The sequence below is a fragment of the Oxyura jamaicensis genome, chromosome 20 (assembly GCF_011077185.1).
Source record: "Oxyura jamaicensis isolate SHBP4307 breed ruddy duck chromosome 20, BPBGC_Ojam_1.0, whole genome shotgun sequence".
Lineage (NCBI taxonomy): Eukaryota > Metazoa > Chordata > Aves > Anseriformes > Anatidae > Oxyura > Oxyura jamaicensis.
Genome location: NC_048912.1, coordinates 3,538,720 through 3,553,982, shown reverse-complemented (window position 1 = coordinate 3,553,982; position 15,263 = coordinate 3,538,720). Strand labels below are relative to the sequence as shown.

General features: G+C 44.3%; 1 long non-coding RNA gene across 1 annotated transcript; it reads right to left on the bottom strand.

Moving 5' to 3' along the window:
- Positions 1-7,738: 7,738 nt before the first annotated feature.
- On the bottom strand, positions 7,739-14,963 carry LOC118176842. The gene is made up of 3 exons (XR_004755548.1): positions 14,867-14,963; positions 8,863-8,930; positions 7,739-8,361 (listed from the first exon to the last, which is right to left on the bottom strand). It is a non-coding gene; the product is annotated as an uncharacterized LOC118176842 (long non-coding RNA).
- Positions 14,964-15,263: the final 300 nt, after the last annotated feature.

Genomic DNA, 15,263 nt, shown 5'->3' with positions numbered 1-15,263 from the left:
AATTATTTCAGCTTAAAAAATTAATACCAAGAATAAATACCTTCTTAAACACCTACCTTATGTGTTCAGTCCATGAACATAAGGATTTATAACCTTGTTAACAATTAATATCCGTTCTTCCTGCAGTAACTTCTCATTACAGTGGGTTTTTGTCTCTGTACTTGAACATTTTTAAATAGCATTTGCTGGGTGCATTATGATTTCCCGATAAAAGACATTAAGTTTGAATCTTGTCACTAATTCTGCAAGGTGATCATTCTATTTCAACCGCTTGCTTTGATAGTATCATTAAAAGTACAATAAAGCTGCTAATTCCTTAGCTGTTCTGCTCAGCATACAGAGGAAAAGGCTTTCCAACCAAGGCCAAATAAATAAGTAAAATACAGGTTGACATGGAGACCAGTTTATTAGCTCCTCTGTAAGTACCTCTGCAAATAAATGTGTCTCTTGTGTTTTCTCAATATTTGAAACAAGATGATACAGAGAAGGGCACAAAGCCTTCAGCTCTGTGAGACTCGACTGTTGCATAGTCATAAAATAAGTGTCTTGCTGTTGCTATCCGCATCAAGTATTAACTGTGTGGAAAGGCACACAGGATCCTACAATCAGTTGTTTAATCGGTTTTAAATAATAAAATTTAAAAGAAAAAAAAAACCACCACAGATATTCAGACAGCCTACTTGTGCGTAACTGATATGCTTGATTTGTGAGAATTATGGGCAGTAATCATATTATCATTTCCATTAGATTTTTCTCTTCCACACTTTTTATAACTCAAGTGATTCATCTGGCAGATGAATATGCAGACACAGACAAATACTTCAAAATGCTTTTTGGAGTTGTTTATGTTTAATTTGTCACATAACAAGTTCATCTCACCTAATTTTCCAAGAGCTGAAGTTGTTATTGCAAACACAGAGATATAAAGAATGCCATGGCCATGGAGTAGGAGAGGGAAGAAGAAACTGGGTTTAAGAAAAGGACCTAAGAAACAGCAGCATGTGCAGCAGCAGATGAAAGAGGGATGCAAAACTGGTCCCGGCTTGAGATGAAGGAAAGAGGAAGAATGGGGCTGAAAAAGCAGGTTTTGACATTTCACAGATACTTGCAAATCGAGAAGCATCCAACATGGGTGAGATAATGACAGCAAAGAAGTGCCCCGCACAGGAGCCCAGCTGGTCAGGGCAGCCCAAAGCTGCCTCGAGGGTCACGTCATGACCCCCCGGCTGCTCCAGCATCCATGACCAGGACCCTTAACGCTGGAGCCAGCGATGATCCCCTGCACCTCAGAGAGGGATGGAGATCGAGAACTAGAAACAAATAGTTACAACACTTTCATTATCTTTTGTGTGAAAAATTCCTAGAGTATTATTAATTTCTGATGATACTTGCAATCAGTAGAACTCATTCATTTTTTAAGTTTCGCTTATTTGCAGTGAATGGGTCTGTTTCTCAGCTGGGTAGCTGCATTCATTTTGCAATAATGGTGTTTGTTTGACATCTGAGAAATTAACAATGCAAATGCCTTCGTGTCTTCATAACACATTTAAAATAAAATATCTCCTCATTCAGAATTGATGGTGTGACTGCTAAAAGGGCTCTATAATAGTCAAACCATTTTTCAAAGTCCATTATAATGTTAGGTGCTTGGCTGTGATGGGAGTGTTTCTTGGGGTGCGGCTCTAGCCACATGGGCTCTAACCCCCCCAAAATCTGGGAATCACTGAGGTTTTATTCCCCACAGCTGGCACCCAAGCAGCTTTGCCCCTCCTAAAGAAGGCCACGGCAGCAGATAGCCCCAGCGGGCCCCTGAGCACCCCAGTGCTGGACATTTTAATGAGAATCTTGCAGTGTTATGCTTCATAATTCAGATTCGAGTACAAATACGAGAAGGTTCCTGACAATAAAAAGGGTTTTGTTTGTTTGTTTGTTTGTTATTCTAATGCTTGTATTTACAAATAAGTCTGAAAATGTTTGGTAAATAGTAAAAGTGGAAAAGAGAGGAAGAATAAAAAAATAAATTGAAGATGCTATGTTTTAAAAATCTAATTATTTTTAAGTAAATCTTTTGTTTTTATTATTATTAAGGGGCCTGAATGTAGTCCGTTAGCACACAAAAATAATGGTGCATTACATTACTCCCCTGGCTGACAAGAAAGCTCACAACCATTCATACTGTACAGTTTATGTTGACCTCCTGTTTCTATAATCCACTTAGGCCTGCTCATTTCTGCATTTTCGTGTGTTCATAACCATGAGGAAAGCCCTTTGTATACAAGCCATTGATAAATTATCATTTACAGGAGGCAATAACTTCCTTAAAAATTTGCATAATGTTTTTACTGGTCATTTAGGACTGTTGCATATTATATTAAACCTTAAATGGCAGATTTTTATTATGCATTAAGTCACAAATAGTATTACAAATCCACCAGCCTCACTGGAATATTTTCTGTTTCCTGAAATTTAATTGTGTTGCAAGCCAAGGCAGCTCATAAGCTTCAATAAGTCTCATTACTAAATGGGGATGTTGAATTGGCTATTTCAGATCACTTATGTTAACTAAAATGGACACATTATATTGCCATCAGGTCAGCAAGGACTGAAGTCATGGGCAAGAGCTTCAAGGATGGACCGAGTAGTCCAGCTTGAAGGCACTCTAAAGCTAGGATTCATGTCTTCTTTGTGCCTCTGAAGTTCTGGTATTGGGAATAATTCGTGTAAATATGTAGACACAGAATAAGACACAGCCTCCAGAGACACCAGGTTTCCCCCAGGAGCTTCCCTCGGGGCAGGGGGCTGCCTCCAGCTGCAGGATGGTGCTAGGGCTGGCACTGGAACAGCTGCTGGCCAGGCGAGGGGGAAAGAGGACTTGGGGAAATTGCACTTTCTCCTCTGGGAGCATGGGTCATTGGGGCTAGTAAATCAACTGGGGCCACCAATGATTGCTGATGTCGCCCAAGAGCTGCTTCAGGAGCCATTAAGTCAATTGAAAGTCTCTCATGGACATCAGATGGCTTTGAATTAGAGCCCGAGGTCAGGCTTAGCTTAAGTTTACCTGGCAGTGTGATTTGTCCTCATATATGTAACTGGACTCAATAACAAGTGCTTGGCTGTCACGGACCATGTCACCACTTAAATTAACTTGCTCAGTTGGACTTTCAAATAAAGCTGTTTAAAGAATGCAGTGTACCCTAGAAAGCAATTTGTTCCTTTAAGATTTAGTACCAAATGCCTAGGCTGATTTTGATTTTAGAGAAGGCAGCAACTGGTGAAGTGGGTAATTTGAAACTTAACATATTTCTCCTCCCTAAGATCCAAACACATTAAAATTAGGTGCAGAGTGCTTCTAATTTGTCGGTCTTCCCTTATGTAATTTTATTCCTCCCAGAAAATTGTCTGGGAGAATGTTTCCTTCTTCCATCATCTCCTTTCGCCCACCGACTTGAGCCCAGTTGAGGCCGGTGAGCAGCACCCCAGCTCCCACATTCACCTCGTCTCCATCACACCAGCTGCTGCCTCCAGAGGATGTGCCTCTTGCCATCTGCAGAGGAGCCATGTAGACACGGTGAAGATAAAGGACAACCACATGAGCCTTCCATCCAAAAGACAGGCTCTGATTCATATCTACAGTTAAAAAAAATAGCCTTAACCGGGGAAGGAGTGGAAGTATCCAAACACTTCCAAGAAAAAATGGCTCTGCTGACGTTTCCCATAAAGCCTGCTAAGCGCCAGAAAAGGCACAAGACAACCTTCTTTCTTCTGGTTTCCATCCCATGTCTATAGCAAAGAAAGTTCGGCTAGGTTTCTGATTTAGAGCCATCCAAAGTGTTTGCAGCGTGACATAAAACCAAAGCGAAACACATCAGTTCTTGAGGTTTGTCAAAAACGCTTACATTTACATCAGTTTCACAGAGCAATTTGGAAAGGTTCATAAAACCTGAGCCCAGGTTTCAGGGCTGCATTTCATGCAAGCTGTGCGGAGAGAGAGAGAGGGAGTTGTCTGCTTGCTTCAAAACGAGTCCACGTCAAACAGAACCAGAAGGCTGGTTGAAGCTCGGCGTTGTGTCAAGCTACTCAGGGAAAACCTGCGCTGGGCAGCCCTGCTTTCCAGCTCTAACAAACAAATGTAAAGAGTGTTTAACCGACCCACCCTCCGCAACTGCAAGAGATCAGCCCAGCAGTAACGTGTAATTGCCAGAGAATGTGTCTATCTGCAGCTCGACCATAAATTCTGCTCGGGATGTAAATGTACCGGTGTTATTTACAATTTGAGACCCCTAAGCCCAGCCGGAACTACTCTGACAATTTGATAGCAGCTGTCTTTTCTCAAATGCAGGAGTGCTGGCTTTGCTGTAGTGGATTGATTACTCTCTGAGAGTGGCCAATATCAGCTCAGGGTAAAAATACCGGTCTGCTACTATAGTAACAGGAGTGCAATGCTGCAAAAGGATGGATGCAAATAAATAAATAAATAAATAAAAATGGAGATAGAAGAGCACGAGGAATTCCTTTTGACGATTTTGTGTTTCTTTTATTCCTTTGTAGCCTGAGCTTTGGCTACTCTGATGAGTGCTTGTAACTACACATATATTACATGGTGCCAGAATCACCCCTAAATCCAGCACCAGGTTTGGCTCCTTGACCTCCCAGCAGCACAGGGTTTTCATCGACTGATTACATTCTTCATGAAGCAGCATTTTTGGTTCCTGTCACAGATTTAGCTGCCATTAATGTCCCTGAGTTTCCCAATGTTTCTTGCCTTACAAGATAAAAAAGAGTAATCAGCAAGTGCCACACTCCAGGCTTAATCCCTGGCCCAGGGAGGGCCTGCCCTCTCCTTGCCCACGCCTCCTGGACAACGAGCATGGGATTGTAGTCAGAGGCTTGCTATGCAGTGCCATGAGTACTTTGTTCATAAAATGTCATGTGCTTTTTAAGAACAGAAGTAGAGGGAATGTAGTGATGTTGGATCAGTAGTATCCAGAACCAATTTTTCCTAATTCTCCTCCTTTTAGGAGCTGGTGGCATCCATCATAAGCTGGCACTTATTAAGCAAAAGCAGCTTTTCAGGTTGGTAAAGGATGCCACAAAAAGGCAAAGTTACTTGTCCCCTTTCCTCTTTACCTCCTACAATCTCTACCATTCTTTTGGGGATAGACAGGTCACTTGAGGGAATTCCTCACATCCTGCCTGGACAAGCTGGAGAAGTGGGCCCACATGAACTTAGTGAGGTGCAACAAGTCCTCCGGAGGCCCCACCTGGAGCCCTGAGTCCAGCTCTGGGCCCCCAGCACCAGAAGGGTGTGGGGCTGTTGGAGCGGGTCCAGCCTGGACAGGAGAAGGCTCTGGGGGGACCTCATTGCAGCTTGTCAGTTTTTAAAGGGGGCTTCTAAAACAGATGGAGAGCAACTTTTTACTTGGTCAGGTAATGACAGGATGAGGGGGAATGGTGTTAAACTAAAAGAGAGGAGATTTAGACTAGAGGTTAGGAGGAAATTCTTCACTCAGAGGGTGGTGAGGACATAGCACAGGCTGCCCAGGGAGGCTGTGGGTGCCCCATCCCTCGAGGTGCTCAAGGCCAGGCTGGACAAGGCTTGGGGCAACCTGATGTAGTGGGTGGTGTCCCTGCCCATGTCAGGGGGTTGGAAGTGGGTGGGCTTTGAGGTCCCTTCCAGCTTGAGCCATTCTATGATTCTATGTCCCTTGGCATAAATAAGCCTTAACTACTGCACACGCCACAAAGCCAGCAGAGCTGCAGAGGAACCAGCCCCACTCCACCATGCCTCATGCATCAACAGCAGAAACCATTTCTGCAGCAGGAAGAACAACATAGTTTGATTTTCAGGCATTGGATTTACCCTGAAGCTCTGGCAGAGAAGGGAAAAGAGAAGGGTGGGGGGAGAAAAAATATCAAGTTTTGATTTTTAAAATGAGCAAATTGATGTGGAAGTCACAGATGGTGAATAAATATGGGGCACAGAATTGTCATTTGGCAGCCAGTTCTCCTGACCAATTTAAGAGGGATATGCAGTTATCCAGTTTGGTTCAGGGAAAATATATTCTGGGCAGCAGTTAGTCATTTAAGAGTCCTCATTGTTTCATAAAATATATTTGGGTTTGATACAAACATAATTAATTCAGCTTTCTAATATTGTGTTTGAACCAAACCCAAAATATGTGTTGCGAACATTTATTCTTTTATGTCATTTATTGGTTCCAGGTTCTTTTCTGAAGGCTTAGATTTAAAAAGGGATTTGCAACAAAGAAAGAACATTTGGGGTGACTTCAGCTGGTGCAGCAAACTCCATTCTTATGCACTGTTTTGAGATGTGCCTCCAAATTATCTGACAAATGATATGTTCCAAATTAAGTCCCTCATTACCCATGCTTTTCTATTGCTAAGTGCTGCACAGCATTCTTTATTATTATACCGCTGTATTTTTTGGGGACTTGTTAAGCTTTGCTTGTTGGGTCTAGCAATTGAAGCAAAGGATTTGAATCAGGCATAGCAAAGCCAGCAGTTCTGCCAGCTGAATCGCTGCACAACTGCATTTAAACTCACAGTTTGGTTTCCCCAGGGGCAGACTTTGAAGAGATAATGATTTTTTGAAACACCATCAAGATCTCCAGCCCTCCTGATCCAGAGGCTTCTTCTCTCCCAGCTGCCCATGCAGATCTTGGTGTTGTTTAGAAAACTTGTGCTTCAGATGCTGAAAACAAAGGGATTTAGCCAAGGAATTGGAATGCAAACTAGTTGCTTCTAGGTGAAGCAGCAGCTTGTTGTCTTCCACCTTGCCCTGCCAAGTGCTGCAGTTGTTTAAGGAGCTGTGGGGCAGGGCAGGCTGCCCGGCAGGTCTGGCTTTGCACCCAGGGGACTGCAGTCCCTGTTGACCCATCGTCAGTGAGTGTAGCTCCTGCACAACCCATTAAGCACCAGCAACCAGCTGGTGCTGTACTTGCCTTTCCTTCCCCAAAAGGTTCCCTCATCAACGACTTCTGCAAAATCCTCTTTTTCAACATATAGCACACAAAACTTTCTGTTATCTGCAGAAAAATTGCCAGTGACTGGCACTAGAGATGGCAGAGGGGAAAAACCAGGCCTCCACTTAGAGATCAGTCACCTCCTCCACACCCATGTAACTCTGGGGAGAGAGGGGGATTGGACACACATTTCAAAACTGAGCTGCAGCTTCCCTTTCAAGCGAGGGACCTGATGGTGTAGAGCACTGCTGCTGATCCCTCCCTGTAACCAAAGTTAACTGAGCTTTTTAAGACAAAGGAACAAAGCCATATGATATCCTTCATCTGGTGGTAAATCAGGACTGTGCATGTCATAGTTGATCTGCAAAACACAGCCCTCCATCCCAGACATCCACGCTAATTAGCAAAATTTCTGCTTCAAATTAGTGACGCCAAAGCACTTTGAGATCCACACATGAAAAGAGCCATAGAGGCCAAAGTGTTACTCTGCTCTTTGGTCACAGTGTTTGAAATAGATATCCTTTAATAGCTATGTTTGCTGCTAACAGGTAGCTTGGTAAATGAGCACTGATGCCCAGCCTCCCTCAGCATCACAAGGAGGCAGGAGCAGAGCTCTTTGAAGCTCCTCCACAATTACAGCCCTGTGCTGCTGAACCCTGCTGGGGAGGGGGACCGTGGTGTTAACAAGTTTCAAACTACACATATGAACCAGAGCGATTAGGACTTTCAGAAAAGCCTTCAATGAGAATCCTTGCTGAGACCAAAATAGACATCTAGTTTATTAAATATCTCCAGAGATGAAAGCAACCTCTGATGGTATCTTCTCTGCTCACCACATTATCATATCAGCGATAAAAAGGCCAGTCAAGCTTCCTGGCTTTGGAACTCATAATGCAATTATTAATATTAGTCTTTTTTCCCCTCCTGTTGGCTGATGCCTGTGTGAAGGACAGCCTGAGGAGGGGAGGCAGCCGAGGAGGAGAGGGGAATGGCGCAGGGGGACCAGCGCTGCCGGTTCCACCACACTCCACACTGCTGCAACGGCGGAGAGAAAAGGCTCCCACTCCTCGGATTACCTGTTGTTGGTGATGAGACATGCGCCATGCTCAGCGCCAGCCCCACGCTTTGTAGGACACACTATTGCCATGGCTACAGGGATGGGGCCAGGAGATGGAGAAGACCAGGGTACTCCACATCATCGAGTGCTTGACTTCAAAACGCACGGCATCGAGTACCCTCCGAGATGAGGGTGAGGCATGTTTGTGTTTCTTCTCACTGCCAAGCTTTCTGAAGCTCACTGCATTCACAAAATTCCTCAGGAAGCTGTTGTGTCAGGTAGTGCTAATCATCTCGGCATGAGCTGGAAAGGCAGGGGATGCTGCACGCAATGGAAAGGAGACAATGAGCTGTGCAGCGTGCTGCTTCGATAACGGACAGTGTGAAAAGTGTCTTCTGCAATAAAGAACTAATAGTAGTTAGGATTAATTGAAGGTTTAGAGCTAGGGAATCCCACTGGGTTGTACACATATGGTAAGCACATCCATCCACACATTTGTGGATGGAGAAATTGAAATATGAAAGAGGATAAATCAGCTGCAAATGCTTACCAGCAGGGATAAAGGTGAAATTAAAAGACAACTTTTCAAAAGCACTACCTGATTTTCAAACCATAAATACTTTTTGTTTTAAAATATATATATATATGTGTGTGTAGTCAAAGACAGAACATTGACTGTGTAAACTTCCTATGATTTATTACAGACTTGAAGCTAAAAATGCTCTATCTGGATGCTCCATGCTTGTCACTGCTGATAAGAGGAGGTCGGACCAACTAATCTGGCTCTCCCAGAACTGATGTTCACAAAGTGCATAAACTCACCGTCACTTTTGAAGGTAGTAAAGAACTACTTTTCTTGATTTCAGCTTGTTCAACCAGTGGTTAGGAATCTGTTCAATGCAAGAGTATAAAATAAGGGTGAGAGAAAAAGGTCTATCTTTTCTACAGTCACATCACAAGATGACCATCAATACTGCCCTCTTTCATCGTCTTTCACACACAGGGCTTTGATGAACTGATATTTAATGAATAAAACACAAAGATTGTTTTTGTCTATTAGTTTGTTTTTTTTTTTTTACTGTCTTTTCACATCCACGACTCCCGCTACCTATCCAAGTACAACTTGGAACAATTAGATGGGAGAAGCTGATTCTTCACTTGTAAAGTATGTCAGTTACCACTGCAAAATGCAAAGATGAAGAATTGGTTAATATATGGTTAAACAACATACTTGTTCAGATAAGTTTGTCTAGGTATACAGCAGCCTTCTACTTAGCAGAAAAGAGAAAGCTTGAGTATCAACCATCTGTCTACTAATTAGGTATCAAAAAATGTCAAGGTTTTCCATGGAAAAAGACACCATTTATCATTTCATAACACATTTACGCTATAAATTGCCCATCCACCAAGACTTAAAATTTTGCTCTGAATGCCTTCATGTCCCGGTTGGAAATCCAAAATTCATAGGCTGCACGTGACTCGTGCTGCTCCTATGTGAGCATCCGGACTGCTCTCTGCCCCTGCAGGTCCTTGCTCCACACCGTGGGCATGGCTTGGGCTCCTCCTCCTCCTCCCGCAGCCCTGCCTGCACTTTCCCTCTTGCTGGGAGCCCTCTCCCTTTTCGCCCTCTGCTCCACAGAAGCTGAGAGGTCCCACGCACCTCCCTGCCTGGCAGCCCCGTGCTGAGCTGCCTATTTCAGGCTGCCAATACAAGTGCTGCAGCTCCAAGCCCAGCCTGCCAACAACTCACTCCCTCGTGTGTGCAGCTCACTAGCCAGAGGCAAATACATGAACTTTAGAGATTATCTAGCTGGAATATTCCAGGAATTTAGATTTTAGCCACAGCAGTAGGACCATACATCATTAAAGCTGCCTTTCCTGCCAATGTAAAAAGCAAACATCGATGATTTAAATCGAGGTTCCCTGGTGGCTCATTTAAATCACTTGGATGGAAATCAGTCCACCTTGTCACCATGGAAGAGGTAGAAAGGGAGGCTGTGGATTCATGACTCCCAGGTCAATGCTCTGCATCATACATGGACTGGGTGACAGTAAATCATGCTAGGCGCGGGGCATAATAAGGACCTTTATGAGGTGTGGCACTGATAAAGCCTGGCTCCTACAGTTGTGGGGCTTGTGTTTGGAGTTGCTGATGGCTGTGAAGTGTGACCATTGGCCAAAGCTTTTCCTGCAGTCATGATACGCAACCCAGTGATCTTAGGTGCCTTACGAGGGATAAATTCATGAATAAGAAGGCTTTCCTGTCAGCACTTTCATAATCATTTTTTTTTCTTTTCCTTTTTTTTTTTTTTTAACCTAGCAGTCTATTTTCATGAAACCTGCAGAAGTGTCGTTATCTTTGAGATCTCCTACCTGACATCAGATGTGCTTGAAATCAGCTGATGAATTAAAAATAATTAGGGAGACATGGCAGACAGGCATGAACCCATAAACTTTGTGTTGTCAGGCAACTGGGTTGGCCACAAATTGCCCCATTAGGGCTGTGTGGGCAGAGAGCCAGTGCCTCTTGAGCAGCCCAGGCCAGCACAGCCCAGCAGTGGCCCCTGGTCCACATTCAGGGGGACAGATGAAACCATTCAGACTGCAGATGGCTTTCCCTCTCAAGACACAGAGGTGGCATTTGTGTTTTCTGCAAAGCTGGTGCCTCACGCATGGGACGACGCTTGGAGCCACGCAGGGTGGAGCAGCCTCGAAGCCCATTTCCAACAGCACCTCCCCACCAGCAGCTCACTCTGGCTGTGTGGTCACCTGGCCCCAAGTGCCCAGACACATCTTGGGATGCTCGGAGAGAGTTGGGTCCCAAAAGAGGCATCTGGCCCCCAGCACTAAAGTGCTGTGCAGGGCAGGCTTACTAGCAGAAGTGGTCTCTGGCACAGAGAAGCCCCTGCTCAGTTAGAGAAGCCCAAGGAAGGTTGGCAAAGGGAAGAAATGCTCCTGTCACTCCTCAGGTAAGCAACAACAAAAACACATTTTGCACTCAAAGTCAAAACTAAATCCTCATTTCCTCTGCCAGCTCACTGGCACACAGACATGTTTAAATTGCTCTGAATTCGTACATCTGTACAATAACCAACAAACACCCAAACCCACCAAGTAATAGAGATGTGCTGACTCAACATTTTTTGCATGTTTGCTTATTTATAAATTGTCAGGTTTTGTTGCCTGTGTACCTACAGAAAGAGCCAGCAGTCAGCATGAAGCAGGCACCAGAACCCAACCCCAGCTGAATGCTGGGTGTGCAGGCAGCTGCTCACTATCAGCAAGGGACAGGCAACAGCCGACTTCAGTCCCCGTGGCACTGCATTCATATGGCTGACATTCAGAAGTGCTGTTAAGAAATTTTCCCATCTTATGAAGAAATACATAAAAAACAGAAGGAAATAAAATGAAATAGATATTGTCACATTGCTGCTCTCTCCAGCACAGGTTTATGGGAGTGAGAGAGACAAAGACACAGACTTAAACTCCACTGACACTTTTGGCTGCTGAGTTGCCGTGTCTTCTTTTTCATGATGCAGCTATGGCCAAATGGGGCTTGGACAGCATTTAGTTGTCTCCCACACTATATAAAAAGCTGATGCAATCTACACACCATAAAGAGAAGAAAACCTCCACTGAAAACAGCACTCAGTTGACAAAACCAATTTATACTGCTATGCCTAGAGGAAGTTCAGGAGCGCTTGGAGCTGGCACAGACAGGCAGGTCCCATCACAAGAACGTGCTTTGTCTGCAGAAGCACTTCAGTGGCTCAGCTCCTCTGAACTGATTTAAACCTCTACTGTTTAGCACAATAACAGCTCGTTAATGAGGATTTTACTTCCTATTAGGGGATACTATTGGTTCTATTTAGGGAGTCTTCAACCTGTGCTCACTTTCTTTGTTCCTCTCAATGCTTTTTTCTCTCAAACCCTTTCCAGTAGTCAAAAGAAAAATAATAATAATAAAAAAATCCTATTTGTATTAGAGTATGGGCAGTGATATTATACTTCTTCCAAAAGATCAATTTACAGGTATTCATCTGTCTTTCTGATCATTTAAAACAGAGATGAAGCCTGACAGCTGGAAAATGCCCAAGATCTGATAGCTTGCAGTGCTGGAAAGGGCTTGAGCAAATAGCAGGTGCCCTGTTTGAGTGCGCGTGCAGGGGTCTGCTCTTGAATTTCTTCTGTTCTGCTCAAGCTGCAGAATAGCCCACCAGTCCTCCCAGGGACATGGCCTAGGGCTGCCACCTCTCCCCAGGATGCTGAGCCCCAGTTGGTGGAAGGAGAAGTCCTCTTCTGAACTGGTCATCTTCTACCAGTATAGCTTCCAACTGTCAAATGACCTACCAACAGCAAGTCAGCACACTTACATCTCTAGGAGGTAGGAAATGGCCCAAGTGTGCACTTGCCTTCTCCCACCTTCCGGGTGCCACAATGACCTTCATCGCTGCAGCTAGCATTATCATAAGGGATCAGTACAGAAAGAAGAGATCAGAGAACATTATGAAAAAAAAGTGGTAGGTTGCAAGCAGGCTGCATATGAACAAGAGCAAGAGGAAACATGATAAATTCAAGCTGAGACCTCTGAAGATGGGGATAAGAGGGTAAAGCAGAGAAGTCTGCAGAAGGATAGAAATATAATTGGGATATGGCTGGAGCTGTGAGATCTATTAAATTGAATTTCTGTTTGGTGTAACTTCCCTTGTATATGTTAATCGGTATGTGCTCTAGCAGCCTGATTTAGTGTTATTATCAAAAAGGGTTCCTCGGCTGCCTTTGTCAAAGGGAGATTACAAATTATTCCAGATAAGTAATGGAACTAAAGACCTTTAAAACTAATTGGCCATTGCGCAATCCCGTTAATATCCTTTCTTGTCTAACAAAAACTGAGAAGGCAATTACGGGCAAATACCAAAAAATCTGTACCTGGTCTCTTGCATGAAAATATGATTTATATGCCTTTGGCTTTTCCTTTCAAGAGAAAAAATATGGCAAATGATCATCCATCAACAGCCAACATGTCCAAGATAATGATAATCACAGTGTAAGGCCTGAACTGGGAATGGTGCAAGAACCATCCTCCTAGGCCTGCTACAGAAGAAAAAAAAAAAAAAAAAAAAAAGGAATTTCCATAGGGTGCCCTTATTAAATAAGGAGCCCTAGTATTTGGGCCTTGACAAGCCTGAGCTGTGGTGTCTGATGAGCTACAGCTGCTGTCTGACAGCTCAGGAAGGGTTGCTCCTGCCCAGCAGAGCCTTGGCGAGACATAACATGGGTGAGGGGGACATGGCTGTGCAAATATCCCCCACAAATGCTCAGGCTCCAGCAGCAACAGTGAAAACAGAGCTTGGAAAGCTCTCTGAGGCCTTCTCTAATCAGTCAGGTCCTGGCTTGATGCTACACACAGAGCCTTAGTCCTGATGAACTTTATCCCCTCTTTTACCTGAACCTGTTACCTGCTTTGTTCATTTGCTTAGCTGGCTGAATCTCACCCAGATGACCAGCTGCTAGATCTTTGTTTCCCTTACTCCTGCTTCACATCCACTTGCTCGGCTAAAATTGAGCTGGGGTCAGGCTGGCAGCCAGGAGTTCAGGAGGCCTCGGCACCCTTGCCATCAGGGCCCAGCTCCATCCTTCTGTACCATGATCTACAGCTGCTGCTAAAATCAATCAGGGAGAGCTTTCAGCTTTGTGTCTGACAAATTCATGAAGGCCGTGCCCTCATAGGTTATATGAATGCAGCAGGCCTCACAGAGACTGGCTGAGGTGGGAAAGAACCCGTCTGGCCCAGCCTCTTGACCAGGTAGGGCCACCTACAGCAGCAGGGTGTCCAGGATCACATCTAGGCAGCTTTTGAAGATCTCCAAGGAAGAAGACTCCAGAATCTCTCTGGGCAATCTAGTGTAATGCTACATCACCAGTTAGAGCTCTCTATATATACCGCATATATGTGTGTTGTGCTCCATCACACACATACACAGACATCAGCAGAGGTGTGCAGCTTTGGGGTGCGCACGTGGCACCAAAGGTGCATCCTGAGGGGCTGCTGAGAGGAAAGGATATGGTTCAGGGACATCATCCTGTGAGCCAGCTCTGGCCACAGGGAGCCTTGAGGGACCATCTGGCTCAAGCTCACAGAAATCAGGGGCAGGCATGGGTATTTCACATTTTGTAAATGAGATGAGGCATGATTAAAAAGAGGAGTGACTACACTAATACCTATGCTAGGTTTTTTTAAGTTGCCTAAAACTTCATGCTTTTATTTTATGCCCCGAAACCAAAGCAGTCTCCTCCTGAGTCAAAAGCTTTTGCATCCCATCTGTAGTGCTGTGTTTGCCTGATAGATCTGGCTAAAGCATTCCCAGCAGCAAGATATCTCTGCAATGCTGTGCAAGACCTCCGTCAGGTTGTTATCTTAAAGCCTCAAAGCTCTGTTTCTTCCTAAAACTTGTGACAGAATTGGTTCTGGGAACCCAATGAACTAGGAGACAGGAGAAGGAAAGATCAGACAAGCCAGGTTTTGACAAAAGTGCTTTCTCTGGAATGGAGCTGTCAGAGCATAGCCTTTGGGATGTGCATCTGGAAGGAACTTGGAAGGAACTGCAGCCAGCTGAAATTCTGTGCCCAGAGGAGTTCTGGTCCCTGCAGCACCCAAGAGCATTGCGACATTGGCCACGGCTTAACACAACCTTTATGCAGCTGTTTTGCAAGAAAACTAAATCCACCAAGACACTAAGACCTAAATCGACCAAGATTCAGTAAGACCATTATGGGTAAAATATTGCTCCCTAAATGCCACTGGATTTCTAACATTTTTTCATACCTGTACCAAAAGCCATACGTTCTATTGCTGTACTCCTGCCTCAGCAGCAACTCCTCGCAGCTCAGGGAGGCAGTCAGCCATGGCACATCTTGACATCATTGTAGGGGCAAACAAACACCAAGTGTTTGCTGCTTCTCAGAAACCCAGGTGGGCATTTACGTATAAAGACGTACTCTACCTTTAATGAATTATTGCTTTTTACCAGGCTTCATTTTCACTATGAGGCAGAATCTTCAACATCCCTAGTAAAAGGGATCTTAGGAAATCTCATTTAAATTTCAAGGACCTCTTAGGGATAGTTGCTAATGGTTATGCTAATTGGCATAGGGTCTGAGTGACAGTTATGTCCTGGAATGATTTGCAAATCACATTTTCTTGGAGCTTATTAGCAGACTCA